Raw genomic sequence first — 25,040 nt, 5'->3', positions numbered from 1 at the left:
TTTGCTTCTTAACATCATTTACTTGTTCACTTGCTTCTTTTTGAATTTGTTGGACACGCTCGTTTGCTTCTCTTCTTGAAGTATCAAGTTGTCTAAGTAGTTCTATCTTTGTAGCTCTAGCACCAAAATATTCCGTGACATTTTTTCCAGGACCATAAGCACATACATAACAATTTTTCTCTGGCCTAAGTACATCAGCAAACATAGCATCATCATCCAGTGAAATTTGTCCTTCTTCTCGTTGTTTCTTTAGTTGCTGAAACTTTTCCTATAGAGATATTTATATTTATTGATATTAAAAAAATCAAAATATAGTATAAAATACATAACAAATAAATAAAACATATGTAAAAAGTATTACAATGGCTTCTTGTGATATTGGATCAATTTCTTTGCCTTGCTTTCTCTTTCTGGATTCAAGAAAAAGCTCTAAGCGAGAAGGTGTTTTTCCATTTTTTTTCTTCTGTTCAAATAAATATAACAATTAGTATTAGTTTATCATAGATCTATATCAATAAAAATTTGAGTTCAAACAAAACCAAACTTTCCGTAAAAGAGTCAATTGACTTAACTACAAATATGATGCAGATAAACAAAACTTGTATAAAAGAGCTAACATTTTTACAGCTAATGATATCAATTCAAGCGTTAAAATTCATAATACTGTTAATTATTATTTACTCTACAAGTTTAGATGCTCATAGGGTTGACCAATCATAATTCATTCCTATATTTAGAATATTAAACATGGTCAAATTCCACCATTAAATGAGTGAGTTATTAATGGTGTTTGATGTCTAATCTAATACTACTTTAAAATTGCCATGTCTAACTTTAATGAGCATAAAGAAAAAGGGGATTTGTTTTGATGTGGAAAATGAAGGTTAATAACGGCAGTCTGAGACTAATTAGGCATTTATAGAAAAAATAGTAAATGACATATCAAAAAGTTCTAACAATCATATGAACTTCAAAAGGCATTATTATTATTATTTTTTTTATTAAAATAGCTTTTATTAGAACTTTGAGAGTTATAGCAGAATACAAAGAATAACAACAAGCAGCTAGCTTATACCATTACAGGTTGACCAGTTCTTGATTGTTGAGCTACTAAAAAGAATTTGGATTAAGGAATAAGGAAAGCTAGGCACATCTTAAACCAAACAAAAGATCCATAAAAGATCAAATCATAAACTTTCTCAAGCTCTAAACTAGAATTATCAAATACTATTTTGTTTATTTCTAGCCATAGTTCACAAAACGACAGCAGTAAAAAGGAATTATTTATGTATCATTTAATTAATAAAAAATACTATAATACTAATAAAATAAAAACAAACTCATACCATATGATCTCTCAGCCGAGCAAAGCTTTTTGTCCCCGTGTATGGCGGCATAGAATGCTTGCATCTATTTGTCTTATTTTTGTTGCTTCTCTCTTAAAGAAAAACAATGAAAAATTTTCAGAATTTATGTTAGCTAACAGAAACTGAATTCATATAAAATAAATTATTAAATTTTACACGAATTTTTAATACCTGAAATGCATTTTCTGTCCAAAGATTAACCAAATACTTCCAATCTTTTACATCCATATCCTTAGGCTTGTTTCGGAGACGAAGTGAATAAGTTGCCTTTGAATCAAAGTACTTCTTCTTCAACTTATACCTATAATACCTATATAATGCATTCATATGACCGAAAATTGCTCCCTTTCTTCATCAAAATACTCAAAAGTGAACTTTTCCTTTTAGCAAAGAAGTAAGAAACAAAAATTATGATACTTAATAGAACTAAAAAAATTATAATCATTTTATAATGGATGTAATTTAATATAAATTTTCGTACCAATATGGTAGACCACATGTGGTCGAGCTTATCATTGGTAATCTTATTCCATTGTTTCACTTGCAATGGACAACACGACACACTTCTAATAGTTTGTCCTAAAAACCAAACAAATGCAGTAGCATTATCACCAATAGCTTGATCATCTTCATCAAATTCTACTGGCAATTTTTGCCCATTCTCTAATTGTGTGATTTTCAAGCATCGTGTTGGTCCTCTAGTTTTTCTTTTAATTGTATTGAAACCTATTTCAAAACAAAAGTAAAACAATAATCATATAATAACAAGAATTTATGTACATAGAACAAGTAAACATAATCAATTGTTTAAATAAAATTAAATGAGTCAACCTGTTGCTGCAGTTGCATTTGGATTTTGAAGTTAATTAGAAGTGTGATCAACGGTAACTGCAGGTAGCTCGTCACCAAGTCCATTTGGTAAAATATCATAATCTCGAAATAGAGTGTATATATCAATGGGTTTCGAAGGGAACTTCTTATAACTATCCATCATATTTTTCACATCTGTATCATCTTTAACCTCTATCAATGCATCAAGATCACTAAGAGCTTTATCAGCCTTCAAGTAATAAAATTTATCTCCTTTTATAACATCAAATCCACAATCCTTTTTCAAGTCATCCAATATATCAAAAAATGAGATGAAATCAACATCAAAATTAGGTTTCTCCATGAACCTACCATTTTCATATATTCTATTTGGTGAAAATATAAAATGGCCTTCATAATAATACCTCATTATCTTCTGACTAGTATTCCCTAAAAAAAAAAATTGAAGTTAGCCATCTAATTATTTACGAAAACAACTTAAAATTTATAAATCACCTAAATATTATTTACCTTGAAAATTTGAAGCCTGATTTTGGTGTAACTCTTGAGTTTCTTGAAAGTTCTGGTTAACATTATTTTCAGTCTCATTTTCCAAGTTAATATTGATGGAATTCCCTTTCCGCAACTTGCATCGTCGAGCCATGATGTTTGCTTCTGTTTCATGGAAAAAATTGAATATTACACATAGAGGATAAATTAATATAAAAATAGTAAATCAAAGCTTTTTAACAGATGAAAAACGAATGAAAAGTAAATATCAGATGCCTTTCACGTGTTTAACCTAGAACAATTACAATGAAACATTAATTTTAAGGCTTTTGTAATTTTAAACGTACCTGATTGGATTTGATAGTGGGAGCTTCTCCTTTTAATAGTGGACAGAAATTGAAAACTGAATGAATCATGAGTGAGAATGAAAATTTATATAGAATTCGTAGCAGTAGCAGTAGCGGCTGTAGGGAGGGAATTTTTAATTTTAAGGTTTTCATTCCCCAAGCCAAAAATATATATATTAGCAAGCTTATAATTATATTGCCGCCACTAATTGATAGGGTTCCCTTTATTAATTAATATAATATTATTTATTTTTACTTTTTTGTAATTAAAATATTTATATTTTTAATTAAATAAGCAAAATAAAATAATTTTAATTTGTTTAAGCACATTCAAAATCAACGCTCTGAATTTTTTTTTAAAAGAAAAAAAATCATGACCACAAAATAAATTTATTTTTAAAAAGAAAAATTTCAAAATTAATTTATACGCAAAATACAAATATGCAGATAAAAAAAATTCATGTAAAAAAAAAAAATTTAAGTGTGCCAAATCTAGTATATTTTTTATGTGCTAAGACTAATCGTTTGATTCTTAAAAAATGATTCGATAAAAAGTTTCCAATACTATTATCTAACTGTTTTATGTGCTGAAAATATATATACATAAAATTCTTAATATATGTATCTTGTGATTTCCAAATAGCAAAATTAACTCTATAAAATAACAATCAGTTTGAGAATGAAAAATTTTAAGCGTGCCAAATTTTATTTTATTTTATTTTAAGTGTGCCAAATTTTATTTTATTTTAACTGTTACACAAAAATTTTATTTTATTTTATTTTAACTGTTACACAAAAATTTTATTTTATTTTAAGTGTGCCAAATTTTATTTTATTTTATTTTAAGTGTGCCAAATTTTATTTTATTTTAACTATTACACAAAAATTTTATTTTATTTTATTTTAACTGTTACACAAAAATTTTATTTTATTTTAAGTGTGCCAAATTTTAATATTTTTTATATGCTAAGACTAATCGTTTGATTCTTGAAAAATGATTCGACAAAAAGTTTCCAACACTATTATCTAATTGTTTTATGTGCTGAAAATATATATACATAAAATTCTTAATATATGTATCTTGTGATTTCCAAATAGCAAAATTAACTCTATAAAATAACAATCAGTTTGAGAATGAAAAATTTTAAGTGTGCCAAATTTTATTTTATTTTATTTTAAGTGTGTAAATTTTTATTTTATTTTACTTTATTTTAACTGTTACACAAAAATTTTATTTTATTTTATTTTAACTATTACACAAAAATTTTATTTTAACTATGCCAAATTTTATTTTATTTTATTTTAAGTGTGCCAAATTTTATTTTATTTTATTTTAAGTGTGTCAAATTTTATTTTATTTTATTTTAACTATTACACAAAAATTTTATTTTATTTTAAGTGTGCCAAATTTTAATATTTTTTATGTGCTAAGACTAATCGTTTGATTCTTGAAAAATGATTCGACAAAAGTTTTCAACACTATTATCTAATTGTTTTATGTGCTGAAAATATATATACATAAAATTCTTAATGTATGTATCTTGTGATTTCCAAATAGCAAAATTAACTCTATAAAATAACAATCAGTTTGAGAATGAAAAATTAAAAGATAATGCAAGTGCTCAATAGTTGTGTATCTTTTGTGGTCGCTACTCAAACCATGTTGATTAAAAACAAATTATTAGTTCTTAAACTATAAGTGCACTTGCTTCGTCCAAGGATATATTTTGACACAGATTACCATAATTTAAAAGCATCCTTCAACTAAAATTGATTCATTAATATGTAACTTTTTAAGTTAGAAAATAATTCTCAATAACTTTTCTATCTAAACAAATGGACAATAGAAGAAAAATTGATTGAGAGACAAAAAAAAACATATTATATGAAATTTTTTAGAACCTCTAAGCATATTTTTTGAACTTGATAAACCAATATATAATACCTAGAGGACCTCAGAGTAATTCTCCAAATTATTTTATTAGTTATAGTATTCTATCGTAGTTATATAATTGTGGCTAATTTGATAACTAATTCCATGACTCTTTGATAATTATAACTAAAATATCATAGTACTCATACAATTCATTTAGCTACGATGTTGTGGCTAATGATTTAGTAATAGTTATGACAAACATAATTACATGACTAATATTTTTATGTTTCTGCCACAAATTTTTTGTAATGACTAATAAACTGTAGCTAATAAAATAATTATTACTACAATCATATTAGCTTTGTGGCTATTAAAATTATTACCTATAATATTAATGTGTTGTGACTACAATGGTAGTAATTGTTACAAAAAAATTAAATTTATAGCTATTATATCTATTAGCTATGATATTACTTTGTAGCTAAAATTAATTGTGGCAAATAGTCAACATATAATTACATTATATATAAAATAAAACAAAAAATACATATTAGTTATAATTGTTGCATTTTTGTTACTAAATAGTTTAAATTAGCCACAATAGGTTTTTAGCCGTAATAAAATAAATATATTAGCCACAATAATTTTTTTTGTAGCTACGTATCGTAACTAGAGATGTAATATGTTGTAGTGGGCGCTGATTTTTTTTTAGTTTGCCTCTATGCCTCTTTCTGAGACTATGTACCTTAAAAATTTTTCAGTTTTTATCCCAAAAATGTACTTTTCAGGGTTAAGTTTCATACTTGCCTTATCCAGTATGTCAAAAATCTTCTGGATGTCCTCTGGATGTCCTCTGGATGATCCTTTAAGGACCGGCTCTTTACTACCATACCATCCATGTATACCTCGACTGTTGACCCCACCATGTCTTTGAATATGCCCGACACTAACTTTTGGTAATTCGCCCCTACATTTATTTAGCCCAGACGACATCACCTTATAACAAAAGACTCTGACACTGGTGTTAAATATAGTATTCTCTGCATTTTCAGCGTCTATCATGATCTGGTGGTAACCTGAAATTGCATCCAGAAAAACCACTGTATGACCCAAGGTAGAGTCTACTAACCTGTCAATAGACGGGAGTGGATAATGATCCTTTGGGTATGCTCTGTTTAAGTCAGTAAAATCTATGTACATCCTCCATCTTTTGTTTGCCTTTTTCACTAACACTATATTGGCGAGCCATATAGGATATTGTACCTCTTTTATTAAACCTACACTTAACAATTTATTAACCACCTCCTTAATTACCTACTGCCTCTCCGGTGTAAATTTTCTTTCTTCTATTGTACCAGTTTTATTATTTTGTCAATAAACAACTTATGGATAATAAGAGTCGAGTCCACATCTGTTACATCTTCTGAGGACCAAGCAAAAGTGGTTACTCTATATTTTAGTAATTTTATTAAATGATTCTTTATTTCACCATTTAACGTAGTCTCAAATCGTACCTTTTTATTCATATTTAATTGGACCTCTTCTACCGAGTCTGTTGGTTCTGATTTTATAAGAGAATCAGGTTTCTCCAGCAAGTCGATGGGAATCATCGCTTTCCCGAGACTTTTTATAGAGTGTCTGTAGCATCCCTGGGCTGATTTCTTGTTACTTCAAATGACCGCCAATCCTCTTGGAGGTAGTAGCTTAAGACACATAGCACCTATATTAATAACTATACCGTAACAGTTTAGGACTAGGCGACCTAGTATCATATTGTATGTGAGTGGGATATATACCACCATGAACTCTACATACAGCTCCCGCTTATGCTTCTTATCATCCAGCACAGTGGGAGGTTGATGATACCTAGTACTGTCACGGTCTTGTCTCCTAATCTCACTAATAGATAGGAGACTTTAACTAGATTATTTTTATCCAAGCCTAACTTATTGAAGACATCTAAGGTGAGGAGATTAATGGAACTACCTGTAGCCACCAAGACTCGCCTTACCTCATACCTGTTCAAACGGATGCTAACGACCAGCCGATCATTTTGAAAAACTCCTACCGCCTTGTCTGCAAGTCTGAACCTCACTTCCTGTTTGACCCATGGTTCCTTTTCAACTGATAGGATATCTTTTGTAATGCGTTTATTTGTTTCCTTGCTATTGCTGAGTCCTACTGCAGTTACATGTATAACCCCTACAGGTTCATTGTCAGGGGTGATTTCAGGAGTTATTACCTTGGGTTCGAGCCTCCTCTCTTCTCTATTCTTTCTAACGAACTTTTGAAGTGTGTCACCTCTTATTAATCTCTCAACCTTGTCTTTCAGCTACCGACACTCCTTCTGTAATACCCGGCTGGAGTCCGGCATCGGAAGTCTACTTTCCGGTGGAGTCCAGGATGTCGAAATCTCTAGAAGGATTAGAATTATGTTTTTGTTAAATATTTTGATATGTTCATCAAGTTTATTGCATAAGGAAATGAGTTTTTGAGTGAAATGAACCAAGGCAGAAAAGCCAGGTTCGGCTGCCGAAGTTGAGGTTCGGCCGCCGAACATGCATGGCTTTCGGTTTCACGTGTGGCCGCCGAAGGTGGTCTGGCCAGCCACCTATAAATGGCCCTCAGTCGATTGAAGCGGTAAGAGCACCGTTTCTTTTGTCTTCTGAGGTGAAACTCTGTCCTTTGTGAGTATTTCTTCATATTTTTATTAACTCATGCAGAGATTTGATTAGTTTTTATGGTATTTTGAAGGTTTTAAGCTAAAAACTCAAAGTTGCGAAGTTTGGAGAGTTTGAAGGCAAGTTGCTTCAAAACTCCACGTTCGGATCGTTCATCTTCTTGATTTCAAGAGGTAAGTGAAGATCCTGAGCTTGTTTTTATGTTTTCTGAAGGTTTTATGGGGTTGATGGAGAGAGTTGCATGAATAGGGTTATTTGTGAGGTTTTGAAGATTTTGTGCATAAAGCTTGTTTCTGTGTTGTTTGTGTTGTGTGTTTGGGGTTTTTAGGTAGTTTTTGACCCCTTTGAGCATATACGTGAGTATATACAAGTGGAGGAAGTGCTGTGTGACGTGGGAGAGGAGTTTGGTGCAATTAGGCGAGAGGCAGGGCAAGGTTCTGCCCTGCTGATGAACTCAGGTTCGGCCGCCGAAGGTACATTCCGCCGCCGAACCCCTGAAGAGGTGAGAGGAGGTGGCTTCGGCTGCCCAAGCTTGCCCCCGAGGTTTTGGACTTTCGGCTCTGGGGGGAAGTTCGGCCGCCGAAGGTGCCGCCGAAGGTTAGAGACTTTCGTCTCTGGAGTGCCTTTTGGCCTCCGAAACTTGCCCCCGAGAGCAGAAGGTCTGTAGACGAGAGCAGAAGAGGTACAGCGAGAGGAGAAAGATCAGAGGAAAGGAGGGAGGCTATGGAGATTGACCAGTCTAGAGATGACAGCATGGGTATAGGCAGATTTGAGGAAGGTATGGGAGAGTCGCAGGGAGGCGCTCAGGCCTCAGGTTTTGGCTATCCAGAGTATCCGATGGGAGGTATGTCGGAGTACTCGAGTTTTGTTCCATATCCTCCATACATGCCTTATATGCCTTATCCTTATTACCCCCCATATCCTATGTATCTACCCTCCCCTACTCATCCAAGTGCAGCACACCCAGAGCCAAATGACCCAGTACCACCACCACCAGAACCAGTAGCCCCTGCTGTTGAAAGACATCAACCTAGCTCATCTGGAGGTAAGGTGCAAATGACGGAGTACTTGAAATTGGATGCTCCTAAATACAACACGGGAGATGATCCATTTGAATACCTCAGATCAGTTCGGATGATAACCAGTGAGTTGGGAGCTGATGATAGTAGAGCCATTGAGATGGCGGGTTTCACATTGAAATGCAAGAAAGCCAGAGAATGGTTCAAGAATTATGTGGAACCCAGGATAGACAGTATGTCTTGGGGAGAGTTCGCTAATGAATTTGCAGGGTGGGCTTTTCCTGACAGCTCCAGGGAAATGAAGGTAATAGAGTTTGAACAATTGCGACAGACAGATGAGATGAGTGTTGATGACTTCACAGATAAGTTCCTGGATTTGCTTCAGTATGTGGGTCAAGCCTATGATACTGATCAGAAGAAGGCAAGGAGATATACTATGAGACTGCATCCCAGGTATTCTTCCTTGATTCTTCCAGCAAAGGAGAGTTTCCACACTATAGTGGACGCAGCCAGGAAAATGGAAGCTAATGCCAATATTCTGAAACAGTCAAAGGCACAGGCTTCGGGTTCTAAGGCCCCCAGTTCAGCAGCTACATGCAGCAAGAGATGGGATAGAGCAAAAGGAACAAAGAGTAAGTTCTGGAGTAAAGTCAAGTCAGGTCTGGGAATAGGTAGTGGCTCAAGCTCTGGCACAGCTCCAGTATTCAGAAGATGCGGAAGACCACATGGAGGAGCTTGTCGGTTGGGATCTACAGCTTGTTTTCGATGTGGACAGGAAGGGCATATTGCTCGGGATTGTCCTCAGGTGACTTTTGCACCATCCCAGCAGATGAGTTCAGGCAGTGTGGTACAGCCAGCAGCTCCAGTCCTGCCTCAGAGTAGTGGCAGAGGTAGAGGGAGAGGGGCAGCCTCTACTTCAGCAGCAGGTTCCCGAGGTGGAAATTCGGTAGCCCCAGCACAGATTTTCACTGTGACACAGGAGGAGGCGAACACGTCGAACACAGTGGTGTCAGGTAATCTCATCATTGGGTGTTCAGATGTGTATGCTTTGATGGACCCCGGTGCTTCTCATTCCTTTATTGCTTCGAGAGCCATAGAGAGATTGGGTTTGATCAGTTCTGAGTTAGAGTATCCTCTCTGGGTCAGTGGACCTAAATGTGACCCATCAGTGGCAGTGTCAGTCTGTCGTTTCAGTCCAGTGTTTATAGAGGGTAGATTCCTTCCAGCTGACCTTGTGGTTCTAGACTTGACAGATTTTGATGTCATTCTAGGGATGGATTGGCTATCTGCATATAGTGCTACTTTGGACTGTAGAGAAAAGATAGTGAGTCTCAGTGTAACAGCCCGGACGTGAACCCCGGCATTGTTACCGTTCACACCCAGGGCTATCCCTCGCCTGGCCTCTTGCCACCTCGGGCTTTCCACTGGCGTATGAACAGCTCTTAACATCCCTTCACCCTCACGGGTTCCGGGCAGGATTTGTCCCCTTGGGTTCTCGACGTCGCATCCTTCCCCAAGTGGCTTTGGCCCAAATTTCCCTTAGGAAATTAGGTCGCCTCCCCCACTGCTCGAACCCTTGACCTCCCACTTTAAGGGAATAGTCTGGTGAGAGTGAGTACCAATTGTTCCCTCTCACCAGACTATTCCCTTAAAGTGGGAGGTCAAGGGTTCGAGCAGTGGGGGAGGCGACCTAATTTCCAAAGGGAAATTTAGGCCAAATCCACTTGGGGAAGGATGCGTTTGACGAGAACCCAAGGGGACAAATCCTGCCTGGAACCCGTGAGGGTGAAGGGATGTTAAGAGCTGTTCACGAGACCGAAGATCACGTCCGGGCCGTGAACGGTAACAGTGCCGGGGATCACGTCCGGGCTGTTACATAAAAAAGACACCTTTTTATGTAACAGCCCGGACGTGACCCCCGGCACTGTTACCGTTCACGGCCCGGACGTGATCCCCGGCCCCGTGAACAGCTCTTAACATCCCTTCACCCTCACGGGTTCCAGGCAGGATTTGTCCCCTTGGGTTCTCGTCAAACGCATCCTTCCCCAAGTGGATTTGGCCTAAATTTCCCTTTGGAAATTAGGTCGCCTCCCCCACTGCTCGAACCCTTGACCTCCCCCACTCACTCTCACCAGACTATTCCCTTAAAGTGGGAGGTCAAGGGTTCGAGCAGTGGGGGAGGCGACCTAATTTCCAAAGGGAAATTTAGGCCAAATCCACTTGGGGAAGGATGCGTTTGACGAGAACCCAAGGGGACAAATCCTGCCTGGAACCCGTGAGGGTGAAGGGATGTTAAGAGCTGTTCACGGGGCCGGGGATCACATCCGGGCCGTGAACGGTAACAGTTCCGGGGATCACGTCCGGGCTGTTACACTCAGAGACCAGGATGGGTCAGAGTGTGTCTTCAGCGGAGACAGGAGAGGTACACCCAGAGATTTGATTTCAGCCCTTCAGGCTCGTCGTTTGCTTAGGAGGGGTTGTCAGGGGTTTCTAGCTCATGTGAGAGAGCTAGACAGTCAGGTTAGGGAGCCAGCCACAGTACCAGTAGTCCGAGAGTTTCCCGATGTGTTCCCAGACGAACTTCCAGGACTACCACCTGGTAGGGAGATAGAGTTTGAAATAGAATTGCTGCCTGATACCAGACCTATCTCTATTCCTCCCTACAGGATGGCGCTAGCAGAGTTAAAAGAGTTGAAAGAGCAGTTGCAGGATTTGGTAGATAAGGGTTTCATCCGCCCCAGTACCTCACCTTGGGGTGCTCCAGTGCTTTTTGTCAGAAAGAAGGATGGATCCCTCAGACTTTGTATCGACTACAGACAGTTGAACAAGGTCACTACCAAGAATAGGTATCCTTTACCTAGGATTGATGATCTATTTGACCAGCTAGCTGGAGCGGGTTGTTTCTCTAAAATAGATTTGAGATCCGGGTATCATCAGTTGAGAGTCAGAGAGGTAGATGTGCCTAAGACAGCTTTCAGGACCAGATATGGGCATTATGAGTTCTTAGTGATGCCGTTCGGGTTAACTAACGCCCCTGCAGCATTCATGGATCTCATGAACAGAGTTTTCAGTGAGTTTCTGGATCACTTTGTCATTGTTTTCATCGATGATATCTTAGTGTATTCCAGAGATGCAGAGGAGCATGCCCAGCATCTGAGAATAGTGCTGCAGACACTGAGAGAGCATGGTTTGTATGCCAAATTCTCGAAGTGTGAGTTTTGGTTGAGGAGCATTTCCTTCTTGGGACATGTGGTATCAGCAGAGGGTATTGAAGTAGATCCCAAGAAGATAGAGGCTGTAGCTAACTGGCCCAGACCCACTACAGTGACTGAGATTAAAAGCTTTTTGGGACTGGCAGGTTACTACAGGCGGTTCGTTCAGAACTTCTCAAAGATAGCAGCTCCTATGACCAAACTGACTCAAAAGAACCAGAAGTTTATCTGGTCAGACCAGTGTGAAGAGAGCTTTGCGGAGCTCAAGAAGCGATTGACCACAGCACCAGTGTTAGCTTTGCCTGTGAGTAATGAGGATTTCACAGTGTTCTGTGATGCATCTCGAGTGGGATTGGGCTGTGTTTTGATGCAGAGTGATAGGGTGATTGCTTATGCTTCTAGACAGTTGAAGAAGCACGAGTTGAATTACCCCACCCATGACCTTGAGATGGCAGCAGTTATCTTTGCACTTAAGATGTGGTGGCATTACCTCTACGGAGTGAAATGCGAGATCTTCACCGATCATAAGAGTTTACAGTACATCTTGAGTCAGAGAGAGCTGAATTTGAGGCAGAGAAGATGGGTAGAATTGCTCAGTGATTATGATTGTAAGATCCAGTATCATCCGGGTAAGGCGAATGTTGTGGCAGACGCCCTAAGCCGAAAATCACTAGGCAGTTTATCCCATATAGCAGCAGAGCGAAGACCAGTCGTGATGGAGCTTTACAAGCTTTTAGAAGAGGGGTTACAGTTAGAGTTGTCTGGTACAGGTGCGTTGATAGCACAGATGAGAGTGACACCTGTGTTTCTGGAGCAAATAGCTCAGAGACAGCATGAGGACCCTGAGTTGATGAAAATTGCCAGGACTGTTCAGTCAGGCAACAGTGCAGAGTTTCGTTTTGACAGCAAAGGGATCCTCCGTTATGGGAGTCGACTTTGTGTACCAGATAGGAGCAGTGTGAAGGAAGACATGATGAGGGAAGCTCATAATGCGAGGTATAGTGTTCACCCAGGAGCCACCAAGATGTATCAGGATCTGAAAAGGATCTATTGGTGGCCAACCATGAAGAAAGAAGTGGCGCAGTTTGTGACTACCTGTGAGGTTTGCCAAAGGGTGAAACTAGAGCATCAGAAGCCAGCTGGAATGCTTAACCCATTACCGATTCCAGAGTGGAAATGGGAAAACATAGCTATGGATTTTGTAGTGGGTTTACCAGCAGCGTCCAACAGGATAGACTCTATATGGGTGATTGTGGACAGACTCATGAAATCTGCTCATTTTCTTCCAGTTCGGAGTAACTATTCTGTGGATAAGTTAGCACAGGTCTATCTGGATGAGATAGTGAGATTACATGGAGTTCCAGTGTCTATAGTTTCAGACAGAGGACCTCAGTTTACCTCCAGATTTTGGCGAAGTCTGTAGAGTGCAATGGGCACGAGATTAGATTTTAGTACTGCTTTCCACCCACAGACTGATGGGCAGTCAGAGAGGACCATCCAGACCATAGAGGATATGCTTCGACTGTGTGTGTTAGACTTTGGCGGTTCTTGGAGGCAGCATCTACCTTTGGTGGAGTTTGCCTACAATAACAGCCATCATGCTAGCATAGGGATGGCTCCTTATGAAGCTTTGTATGGGAGGAAGTGCAGATCCCCTGTTTGCTGGGAAGAGATAGGAGAGAAGGCTCTTGCAGGGCCAGAATTAGTAGAGATTACCAGTAGAGTGGTGCCCATGATCAGAGAGAGAATCAGAACAGCTCAGAGCAGACAGAAAAGTTACGCAGATGTTCGCAGAAAGCAGTTAGAGTTTCAGGAGGGTAGTATGGTATTGCTGAAGGTGTCTCCAATGAAAGGCGTGGTTCGTTTTGGGAAGAAGGGTAAGTTAGCTCCACGGTACATTGGACCCTTTGAGATCTTGCAGAGGATCGAAAATGTGTCGTATAAGCTAGATTTACCTGCTTCTATGGAGAGAATTCACCCGGTATTTCATGTTTCTATATTACGATAGTTTGTGTCAGATCCGAATCAGGTTCTGAGTGAGCCTGAGGTGGAGATTCTTACAGATCTCACTTATATAGAGCAGCCAGTACGGATTCTGGACACTCAGATCAGACAGCTAAGGAACAAGGAAATTCCGATGGTGAAAGTTCTGTGGAACCACCATAATCTAGAAGAGTGTACGTGGGAGATGCGAGAGTCTATGCTCCAGCAGTATCCATATCTGTTTTGAGGTTAGTTTTCCTCCTTTGTATCTGTTAGTTGTTTGTTTAGGACCATTCGAGGACGAATGTTCTTAAGGGGGGGAGAATGTAATACCCTGCTGGAGTCCGGCATCGGAAGTCTACTTTTCGATGGAGTCCAGGATGTTGGAATCTCTAGAAGGATTAGAATTATGTTTTTGTTAAATATTTTGATATGTTCATCAAGTTTATTGCATAAGGAAATGAGTTTTTGAGTGAAATGAACCAAGGCAGAAAAGCCAGGTTCGGCCGCCGAAGTTGAGGTTCGGCCGCCGAACATGCATGGCTTTCGGTTTCACGTGTGGCCGCCGAAGGTGGTCTGGCCAGCCACCTATAAATGGCCCTCAGTCGGTTGAAGCGGTAAGAGCACCGTTTCTTTTGTCTTCTGAGGTGAAACTCTGTCCTTTGTGAGTATTTCTTCATGTTTTTATTAACTCATGCAAAGATTTGATTAGTTTTTATGGTATTTTGAACGTTTTAAGCTAAAAACTCAAAGTTGTGAAGTTTGGAGAGTTTGAAGGCAAGTTGCTTCAAAACTCCACGTTCGGATCGTTCATCTTCTTGATTTCAAGAGGTAAGTGAAGATCCTGAGCTTGTTTTTATGTTTTCTGAAGGTTTTATGGGGTTGATGGAGAGAGTTGCATGAATAGGGTTATTTGTGAGGTTTTGAAGATTTTGTGCATAAAGCTTGTTTCTGTGTTGTTTGTGTTGTGTGTTTGGGGTTTTTAGGTAGTTTTTGACCCCTTTGAGCATATACATGAGTATATACAAGTGGAGGAAGTGTTGTGTGACGTGGGAGAGGAGTTTGGTGCAATTAGGCGAGAGGCAGGGCAAGGTTCTGCCCTGCTGATGAACTCAGGTTCGGCCGCCGAAGGTACATTCGGCCACCGAACCCCTGAAGAGGTGAGAGGAGGTGGCTTCGGCTGCCCAAGCTTGCCCCCGAGCTTTTGGACTTTCGGCTCTGGGGGGAAGTTCGGCCGCCGAAGGTGCCGCTGAAGGTTAGAGACTTTCATCTCTGGAGTGCCTTTTGGCCTCCGAAACTTGCCCCCGAAAGGGTTCGGCAGCCGAAAGTGGAGATTCGGCCGCCGAAGGTGCTTGAGTTTCGTCTCTGGAGAGGACTTTCGGCCGCCGAACCTGCCGCCGAAAGTGTTCTGTCCAGCTTTCCTTTGCATGCTTTGCATAGATGTTTGAGTGAGTTTAAAGGGATTCTTGGGGAGTTTACTCACAGTTAATCATACACTAGTTTGGTCCCTCATTTGAGTCTATCTGTTTAGGTTCAGACCAGAGGAACCAGAGAGAGCAGCAGTGAGTACTGCTCCAGAGTTTTCAGAGCCTGCAGAGTCAGTCCAGTTAGCCAGAGGTGAGTGGAACTAAACTTAATTCTTTCAATTGCAAAATGAAATGCTTTTTGGCATAGTTCATGCATCATGAGGATACAGCAGGTTGTTTGCATTCATTCACGAATATGTTGCATTGCATAGTTCATTGTTGTTATGGGTGAATGCTGAATGATCCAATAGTCTCAGACAGGAAGTCCAGGAGCCTTTGACTACGCCCTGGCAGATATAGTAAAGACCAGGAGCCTTTGACTACGCCCTGGCAGGTATAGTAAAGACCAGGAGCCTTTGACTATGCCTTGGCAATGGTAAGTACAGAGGTGTTATATACACATATACATATATGACAGGAAGACCAGGTGCTCGATTCTACGCCCTGGCACAGAGTTACTAGGACTATGTGGTGACAGGTTTATCCTTGATGTGTATTGTCTGTGCTATGGTGCATTCCATGAGATCATATTTTAATGAGATGTTTTACTGTTCTACTCACTGGGCTATAGAGCTCATCCCACTCCCTTAACCCCAATTTTGCAGGTTCAGTGTACAGTGTAGAGAGGAAATCAGCAGAGTACCAAAAAGAGTAAAGAGAAATGTACTAACATAGGGTGGACATGTAATATTAAAGAGATGTAATAGTTGTGCTTGACTTAGTAATTTGTGTTGTAAATCTGTTGTGTAGAACATGATCTGTATATGTATATATGTTTTACTATATGTGACAGACCAGGCTTAACAGGTATGAGTTAACCCATCTAGAGCAAGCTCTAGTCAGGGGTTCAGAGTACAGTGTACAGAGTACAGAGTACAGAGATAGTGCATGCACCGGTTAAGCCTTGGGTCAGAAAAGAGTTTTTATTTTCACAGTTAATGTATGATCATGTATGAGATTTACAGGTACACAGAGAGTATAGCAGGCTTGCTACGGGTTCTGGCGGCCTTAAGCCGACCTGAATCCTAGCGCCGGTGACGGTCCATTTTGGGGTCGTTACACCTTCATTGTATATTTGTGATCTTCGTGAAAATAATAATACTTGGTCCTATCTCACCTTCCACCTTTCTCAAGGTTGAGCTTGGGAGGCCATCTGACTTCCTTGTCATTTTTCCTTATCCACATTAAAATATGTGTTCGTGAGTCATTTAGTGGAGTGTAATTCTTATACTTACTTTGGTCATCCCTTCTTTTGGAAATCGAATAAATTTTGCGGTCTCCTTTATGTCCTTACCTTTTGACTGTGCAGTTGTCGAAACCAGTCAAAAATAACTTTTTGATTATCAACAATTTTACAACTGTAGATAGTGATAAAAGGATCGAATGCACAGGGAATTGATACTTACCTATTTTCCTTATCAAGACCAAGTAAACAAACTGAAAGTAAATAAACTAAAAGTAAATTAACTGAAAGTAAAATAAAAAAAGGGGGTTTTGAGATTGATTGAGTTAATCTAATACTGAAAGCAATAAAATAAAACAAATAATTAAAGTAAAGGAATTTAAATATGAGAAAAGCTCTAGTTGAAGAATTGAATCCACTTCAGTTGTTGGGATTGATCATTGATACTTAGGTTCCTTTGTTTGATTTAATAAATTAGTTATAGAGATGGAAGACGCTTCTCACCACCATATCCCTCCTTAAGCATAAATCAATTAGGGAACGTCCTCTAATTAATTCCTAATCAACAAGTTGTCAAGGAACCTCCTTGGGCCTTTGGCATCTAACAACTGTCAATTGCATTAAGAGATAGAGAGACCTAATTCTAGCTACCCAAACGTATGGTGATATCGCTAGATCATGCAATTTCCTTAATTTTTACACCAAGAGTTACTTATGTTTGAATAATCCAAGCAATTACGAACTCAAAACTATCCAAACTAACAAATTATTACTTTGCAATCAAGAATCAACGTAGATCTAAACAACAAAGCAACAATGGAATTAAGCATGAAATTGTATAAATACTGAAAAACAAAAGGTAAACAATGTATGTTTAGATCTCCCAATCCATAAAACAACTAAAGTTTCACCTAATCTTCAACTAGAAAAAAAGAGTTTCAGCCACTCATGGCTGAAACAAAACCAAAAAAATAAAGAAAGGAAGAAGAAGAGAGGTGGCCGGTGGCCTTGGAAGGAGAAGAAGGGAAGCTTGCGCCGAATTTGAGATGGGGAAAAAGTCTGGCCGGCGCTTAATGATGCTCTTATATAGGCGTGTAGCTTGCTTGATCTTAAAGTAAGAGGAGAAGAGTGTTGCCCTAAGTTTCCTTGTGAGGTGGAGCACACATCACATAAACATCAGCATCAAATGGTTCATGTGGAAACACATGAACCCGCATCACATACATAGCATATCATCAATGCACATGCATAAAATCATGGCATTTCACATCATTATTCAAGACAGGACTCTGCATCCTACCCTAGTGGACATGATTTTTCCTATTGTGCTTGCCCTTCTATAACCTCTATGAGCCCGACACACTATAGGTCCGACCATATGAACCTAGGGCTCTGATACCAATCTGTAACGACTCGGAAACTAGACCGCTACCGGCGCTAGGATCCAGATCGACATAAGGTCGCCGGGACCCGTAGCAAGCCTAACATACATCCTGTGTACCTGTTAAATCCCATACATGATCAAACATATACATGAAAACTTTAAACTTTTTCTTTCATTTACCAAGCTTAACCTGAACATGCACATAACCATAAACATAAAACCCCACACTGGAGCCCTCATCAAATGCTCCAATGGGGTAACATATCATTCATTAAGCTTGGTTTACATAAATCATCATTAAAACATTTCATAGATCATGTACCCAAAAGGGATTAACATACACTAGGGCCAAGTACAATTCTATCCTCAATACTATTCTTTACATTACATCACATTATAACATTTTACAATACATGTCCACAACTAACTATTACATACAACATGACTTTTTTACTCTTGCTGACTTCCTGGTCTATCCCGTACCTGCAAACCTGGGGGATTAAGGGAATGGGGTGAGCTACTAGAGCCCAGTGAGCAGAATAGTAAAACATTATATTAAAATTCATGCTTTCATGGAATGCATCACATCACAAACAAATCACATTAAGGATGAACTTGTCACCAATATCCCTCTACATATCCAATAATGCCAGAACGTAGAATGGGTCCTGGTCTTTCCCTTACATAACATATCATAACATTCCAATGTGCCAGTGACGTAGAATGGGTCTTCCTGGACTTTCTCTTACATTGTGCCAGGGACGTAGAATGGGTCTTTCTGGACTTCTATACCGTATCATCATCATATCATATCATTCCATACGAGGGCTAATGGATCATCCAATGGTCATCCACATCAACAATATAATATGCAATGCAACATATTCGTGAATTCTAATGCAAACAACCTAATATATCTCATGGCATTCATGATGCGTGAATCATGCTAAAGCTTTCATTATTTGCTTTGAAACATAAAGAGTCATTCTACTCACCTCAGGCTAGCTCTGAAAAGACACTGAAGCAGCTGACTCACTGCTGGGGTCCTCGGTTCCTCGGGTCCGAACCTACACAGGTGGACTCAAATGAGGGACCAAACATACATGAATCATGACTCTAAACAACTCCCCAAAAACCCCCTAAAACACCTTAAAACAATCATAGAAATTATGCAAAGGAAGGCTGAACAGGGCACTTTCGGCGGCAGGTTCGGCGGCCGAAAGTCCCTCCAAAGCCGAAACTCAGCCACTTTCGGCGGCACCTTCGGCGGCCAAAAGTCCCTTCCAGAGACGAAACTCATGCATGTTCGGCGGCACCTTCGGCGGTCGAAACTCCCCTCTAGAGCCGAAAGTCCAACTTTCGGGGGCAGGGTTCGGCAGCCAAAGGCTTGCCTCCACAGGCAGGTTCGGTGGCCGAAAGTCCTTCGGCTGCCAAACCTGAGTTCTCCCAAAGTGGCAGAACTCAGCCTCCTCATGCACATTTTGCCTCCCAAACCATTCAAACATGCATTTAGCTATTCTACAACATGCATACACAAGCAAATAAGCATATAGGGGTCTCAAACTAACCTAAACCCCAACACAAACACATATAGCAACTCATACAACACACATTATCCATAAACTCAACATTAACCTAAACATGCATTTCTACCCCATAACCCCTCAAAACTTGTTTAAAACATACAAGAAAGGTAGGATCTAAGCTTACCTCTTGAAGATCGAGAGGAGAGACGATCCTAACTTGGAGATGGGAGAAATCTAGCTCCTTGGGTCTCCAAGCTCCAAAACTTGATCTTAGCTTCAAAAATCTTCAAAACCAAGTTAAAACTTGTTAAAACTTGAAAGATTTGAGGAAAATCATCAAAACCAACCATGGGAGGGCATGGACTCACCGTTGGCCGAAAATAGGGGAGAAAACTCGCCCATTTTCAGCCAGTGGGCCTTTTATAGGTGGCTGGCCAAACCACCTTCGGAAGCCAAAGGTGACTCCAAAACTCTACCATGTTCGGCGGCCGAACCTGGATTTCTTCCCTTGGTCTTTTTCATTCAAAACTCATTTTCTTTCTTACTTAAAACCATAAAATACATGAAAATATTTTATAAAAACATGGTTTTACCCTTCTAGAGGTTTCCGACATCCGAGATTCCACCGGACGGTAGGAATTCCGATACCGGAGTCTAGTCGGGTATTACATTCTCTCCCCCTTAAAAACATTCGTCCCCGAATGTTCACCAAACAAGCATACATAGCATAAAACATAAACATACATACAAAACACATAACACTCACCTTAGAAGAGATAAGGATGCTGGAGAATGGACTCCCGTGTCTCCCAGGTACACTCTTCGATGTTGTGGTGATTCCAAAGGACTTTCACCATCGGGATTTTCTTGTTCCTCAACTTTCTGATCTGTGTGTCTAGGATCCGTACTGGCTGCTCAACATAGGTGAGATCTCCTAGGATCTCCACATCAGGCTCACTAAGAACCTTGCCCGGATCTGACATGAACTTTCGCAACATAGAAACATGGAAATCCATATGGATTCTCTCCATGGAAGCAGGCAAATCCAACTTGTACGATACATTTCCGACCTCTTGCAAGATCTCAAAGGGTCCAATGTACCGTGGAGTTAACTTACCTTTCTTTCCAAAACGAACCACCCCTTTCATAGGAGACACCTTGAGCAACACCAAATCTCCCTCCTGAAACTCTACCTGTCTTCTGCGGATATCCGCATAACTCTTTTGTCTGCTCACGGCAGTCTTGATCCTTTCTCTGATAATTGGTACTACTCTGCTGGTGATCTCTACTAGCTCAGGCCCTGCTAAGGCCCTTTCTCCAACTTCCTCCCAGCAGACAGGTGACCTGCACTTCCTTCCATACAAAGCTTCATATGGAGCCATACCTATGCTAGCATGATAGCTGTTATTGTAGGTAAACTCCACCAAGGGTAGATGCTGCCTCCAAGAACCGCCAAAATCTAGCACACACATTCTGAGTATATCTTCAATTGTCTGGATGGTCCTCTCTGACTGTCTATCAGTCTGTGGATGGAAAGCAGTGCTAAAATCCAACCTGGTACCCATAGCACTCTGCAGACTCCGCCAAAACCTGGAGGTGAATTGGGGTCCTCTATCAGACACTATTGAAACAGGAGCCCCATGCAATATGACCACTTCATCAACAAACACCTGCGCCAATTTGTCCACAGAATAGCCACTCCTAACAGGGATGAAGTGAGCAGATTTGGTCAGTCTGTCCACAATCACCCATATGGAGTCCAATATGTTGGACATCGCCGGTAACCCCACCACGAAATCCATAGCTATATTCTCCCATTTCCACTCTAGAATCGGCAGTGGGTTAAGCATTCCAGCCGGCTTCTGATGTTCCAGCTTCACCCTCTGATATACTTCGCAGGCTGACACAAACTGTGCCACTTCTCTTTTCATAGCTGGCTACCAGTAAACTCTCTTCAGATCCTGATACAACTTGGTGGCTCCAGGGTGAACACTGTATCTGGCATTATGAGCTTCCCTCATAATGTCTCCCTTCAGACCCACGTCATCTGGTACACACAATCTATTCCCATAGCGGAGGATCCCTTTGCTGTCAAATCTAAACTCTTCGTTCTTGCCTGACTGAACAGTCCTGGCAATTTTCACTAACTTTGGGTCCTCATGCTGTTTCTGAGCCATCTGCTCCAGAAACACGAGTGTCACTCTCATCTGGGCTATCAAAGCACCTATACCAGACAACTTCAACTGTAGACCTTCATTAATGAGCTTGTGAAACTCTCTCACCACTGGTCTCCTTTCTGCTGTGATATGGGATAGACTGCTAAGTGATTTCCGACTTAAGGCGTCTACCACAACATTCGCCTTACCCGGATGGTACTAAATTTTGCAATCATAGTCACTAAGCAGTTCTACCCATCTTCTCTGCCTCAGGTTCAACTCTCTCTGACTCAGGATGTACTGCACGCTTTTATGATCTGTGAAGATCTCACATTTTACCCCATAAAGGTAATGCCTCCACATCTTGAGTGCAAAGATCACAGCTGCCATCTCTAGGTCATGTGTGGGGTAATTCAACTCGTGCTTCTTCAGCTGTCTAGAAGCATAAGCAATCACCCTTTCATTCTGCATTAACACATAACCCAGTCCCACACGGGACGCATCACAAAACATTGTGAAATCTTCATTACTAGTAGGCAGAGCTAACACCGGTGCTGACGTCAACCTCTTCTTTAGTTCTTCAAAACTCTCTTCACACTGGTCAGTCCACATAAACTTCTGATTCTTTCTGGTCAATCTGGTCATAGGAGCTACAATCTTAGAGAAGTCCTGAACGAACCTCCTGTAGTAACCTGCCAAGCCCAAGAAGCTCTTGATCTCTGTCACTGTAGTGGGTCTAGGCCAGTTAGCTACAGCTTCCACCTTCTTGGGGTCCACTTCTATTCCGTTTTCTGACACAACATGCCCCAAGAATGAGATGCTCCTCAACTAGAATTCACACTTGGAGAACTTGGCATACAAGCCATGCTCTCTCAGGGTCTACAGAACTATCCTCAAATGATGGGCATGTTCCTCTGCATTCCTGGAATACACTAAGATATCATCAATGAAGACAATAACAAAGTGATCCAAGTACTGGCTAAACACTCTGTTCATGAGATCCATGAATGCTGCAGGGGCATTGGTCAGCCCAAACGGCATTACTAGGAACTCATAATGCCCATATATGGTTCTAAACGCCGTCTTCGGCACATCTTCTTCTCTTATTCTCAGCTGGTGATACCCGGATCTCAGATCTATCTTGGAGAAACAACCTGCTCCTGCTAGCTGGTAGAATAGATCATCAATCCTAGGCAACGGGTACTTATTCTTGGTAGTGACTTTGTTCAACTGCCTGTAGTCGATACAAAGTCTGAGAGATCCATCCTTCTTTTTCACAAATAGTACTGGAGCGCCCCAAGGTGAGGTACTCGATCGGATGAAGCCCTTATCTACCAACTCTTGCAACTGCTCTTTCAATTCTTTTAACTCAGCTGGTGCCATCCTGTAGGGAGGGATAGAGATTGGTCTGGTTCCAGGCATCAATTCTATTTCAAACTCTATCTCCCTAGCAGGTGGTAAACCTGGCAGCTCATCTGGGAAGACATCTAAAAACTCTCCGACCACGGGCACTAAGGCAGGCTCTCTAACATGACTATCCAGCTCTCTCAGATGAGCTAGAAAACCTTGACAACCCCTCCTGAGCAACCTACGAGCCTGTAGGGCTGATATCAAACCTCTAGGTGTACCCCTCTTGTCTCCTCTGAAGACGACCTCTGACCCATCCTGACCTCTGAACCTGACTACCTTGTCTCTGCAGTCCAAGGTAGCACCATGAGTAGATAGCCAATCCATCCCTAGAATGACATCAAAATCCATCAAATCTAGAGCCACAAGGTCGGCTGGAAGGCATCTACTCTCCACAAACACTGGACAAAACTGGCAGACTGACTCTGCCACTGACGGGTCACACTTGGGTCCACTGACCCATAGGGGATACTCTAACCCAGAGACCATCAAACCCAACCTCTCAACGGCTCTCGGAGCAACAAAAGAATGAGATGCACCAGGGTCCATTAAGGCATAAACACCTGAACAACCAATGATGAGATTACCTGACACCACGGTGCTTGATGCATTTGCCTCCTGCTGTGTCATCGTTAAGATCCATGCTGGAGCTGATGGACCTTCACCCCTGAAACCAGCTGAAGAAGAGGCTGCCCCTCTCCCTCTGCCTCTGCCACTGGCCTGAGTCGCGGCTGGAGCTACTGGCTGAGCCACACTACCAAAAGCTGTCTGCTGGGACTGTGCCATATAAGCTGCTCTAAGACACTCCCGTGCCATGTGTCCCTCCTGCCCACATCTGAAGCAGGCTGTCGTCCTAAACCGACATACTCCCTTGTGCAGCTTCCCACACTTCATACATACTGCACTGTCTGCACTTGAGCTCGAGCCACCTCCTAATCCCAAACCTGACTTTATCTTGTTCCAGAACTTATTTTTCTTTGACTTCTTAGTGGTATTAGCCCACCTTTTACTGCCTAAAGCTGCTGAACTCAAAGAAGAAGGGTCTAACTTTCCTCTACCTAGGGTCTTAGAACCAGAAGACTGTGCCACAGACTGTTTAACCTTCCCTTCAATGATTGCACTAGCCTCCATCCTCCGGGCCATATCCACTATGGCATGGAAACTTTCCCTCTCTGCTGATTGGATCAAGGAGGAATACCTGGAATGAAGCTTCATAATATACCTCCTTGCCTTCTTCTGGTCTGTGTCAAGAGTTTGCCCTGCAAATGGCAACAGCTCCAAGAACTTATCTGTGTACTCATCTACACTCATCTCCTCCGTCTGCCTTAACTGCTCAAACTCAATCATCTTCAACTCCCTTGAACTATCAGGGAAAGCCCATCCTGCAAACTCATTAGCAAACTCTTCCCATGATAGACTATCCAACCTCGGGTTCACATAATTTTTAAACCACTCTCGGGCCTTCTTGCACTTCAGTGTGAACCCAGCCATCTGGATGGCTCTACTGTCATCTGCCCCTAACTCATCTGTTATCATCTTGACCGTCCTGAGGTACTCAAACGGATCATCACCTGTTTCATACTTAGGAGCATCCAACTTCAAGTAGTCAGTCATCTTGACCTTGCCCCCTCCAGATGAGCTAAGTTTAGGTACTGGGGTTTCTGGGACCATAGGTTCTGCTGGTAGTGGAGGAGGTGCAACATCCCCTGGGTTAGGGTTTGCTGTACCTGGATAAAAGGATTGGGGTGGGTACATAGGGTACTGTGAGTATGGTGGGTAGAAAGGTGGGTATGGCATGTAAGAAGGATAAGGGTTAAAACTGGGGTAATCCGATGTACCTCCCATCGAATACCTGGGATTCTGTGAAAAGGGTGGGTATTGGGGTGGTTGAACAAACCCCGAGGCCTGAGTGCCTCCCTGAGACTCTCCCATGCCCTCTTCCGACATGCTCACACCAAGACTGCCATCCCTTCTCTGGTCCACATCCATATCATCCCCCATATCTTCTGACACTCCTCCCTGAACTGCTCCTCTTCTGCTTATATCAAAAGAC

General features: G+C 40.7%; 1 long non-coding RNA gene across 1 annotated transcript; it reads right to left on the bottom strand.

Moving 5' to 3' along the window:
- Positions 1-187: 187 nt before the first annotated feature.
- On the bottom strand, positions 188-1,400 carry LOC110619804. The gene is made up of 3 exons (XR_006350266.1): positions 1,347-1,400; positions 362-463; positions 188-268 (listed from the first exon to the last, which is right to left on the bottom strand). It is a non-coding gene; the product is annotated as an uncharacterized LOC110619804 (long non-coding RNA).
- Between the last annotated feature and the right edge of the window lie 23,640 nt (positions 1,401-25,040).

This window comes from Manihot esculenta, chromosome 1 (assembly GCF_001659605.2).
Source record: "Manihot esculenta cultivar AM560-2 chromosome 1, M.esculenta_v8, whole genome shotgun sequence".
Taxonomy (NCBI): domain Eukaryota; kingdom Viridiplantae; phylum Streptophyta; class Magnoliopsida; order Malpighiales; family Euphorbiaceae; genus Manihot; species Manihot esculenta.
This window is presented reverse-complemented; position numbering and strand designations above follow the sequence as displayed.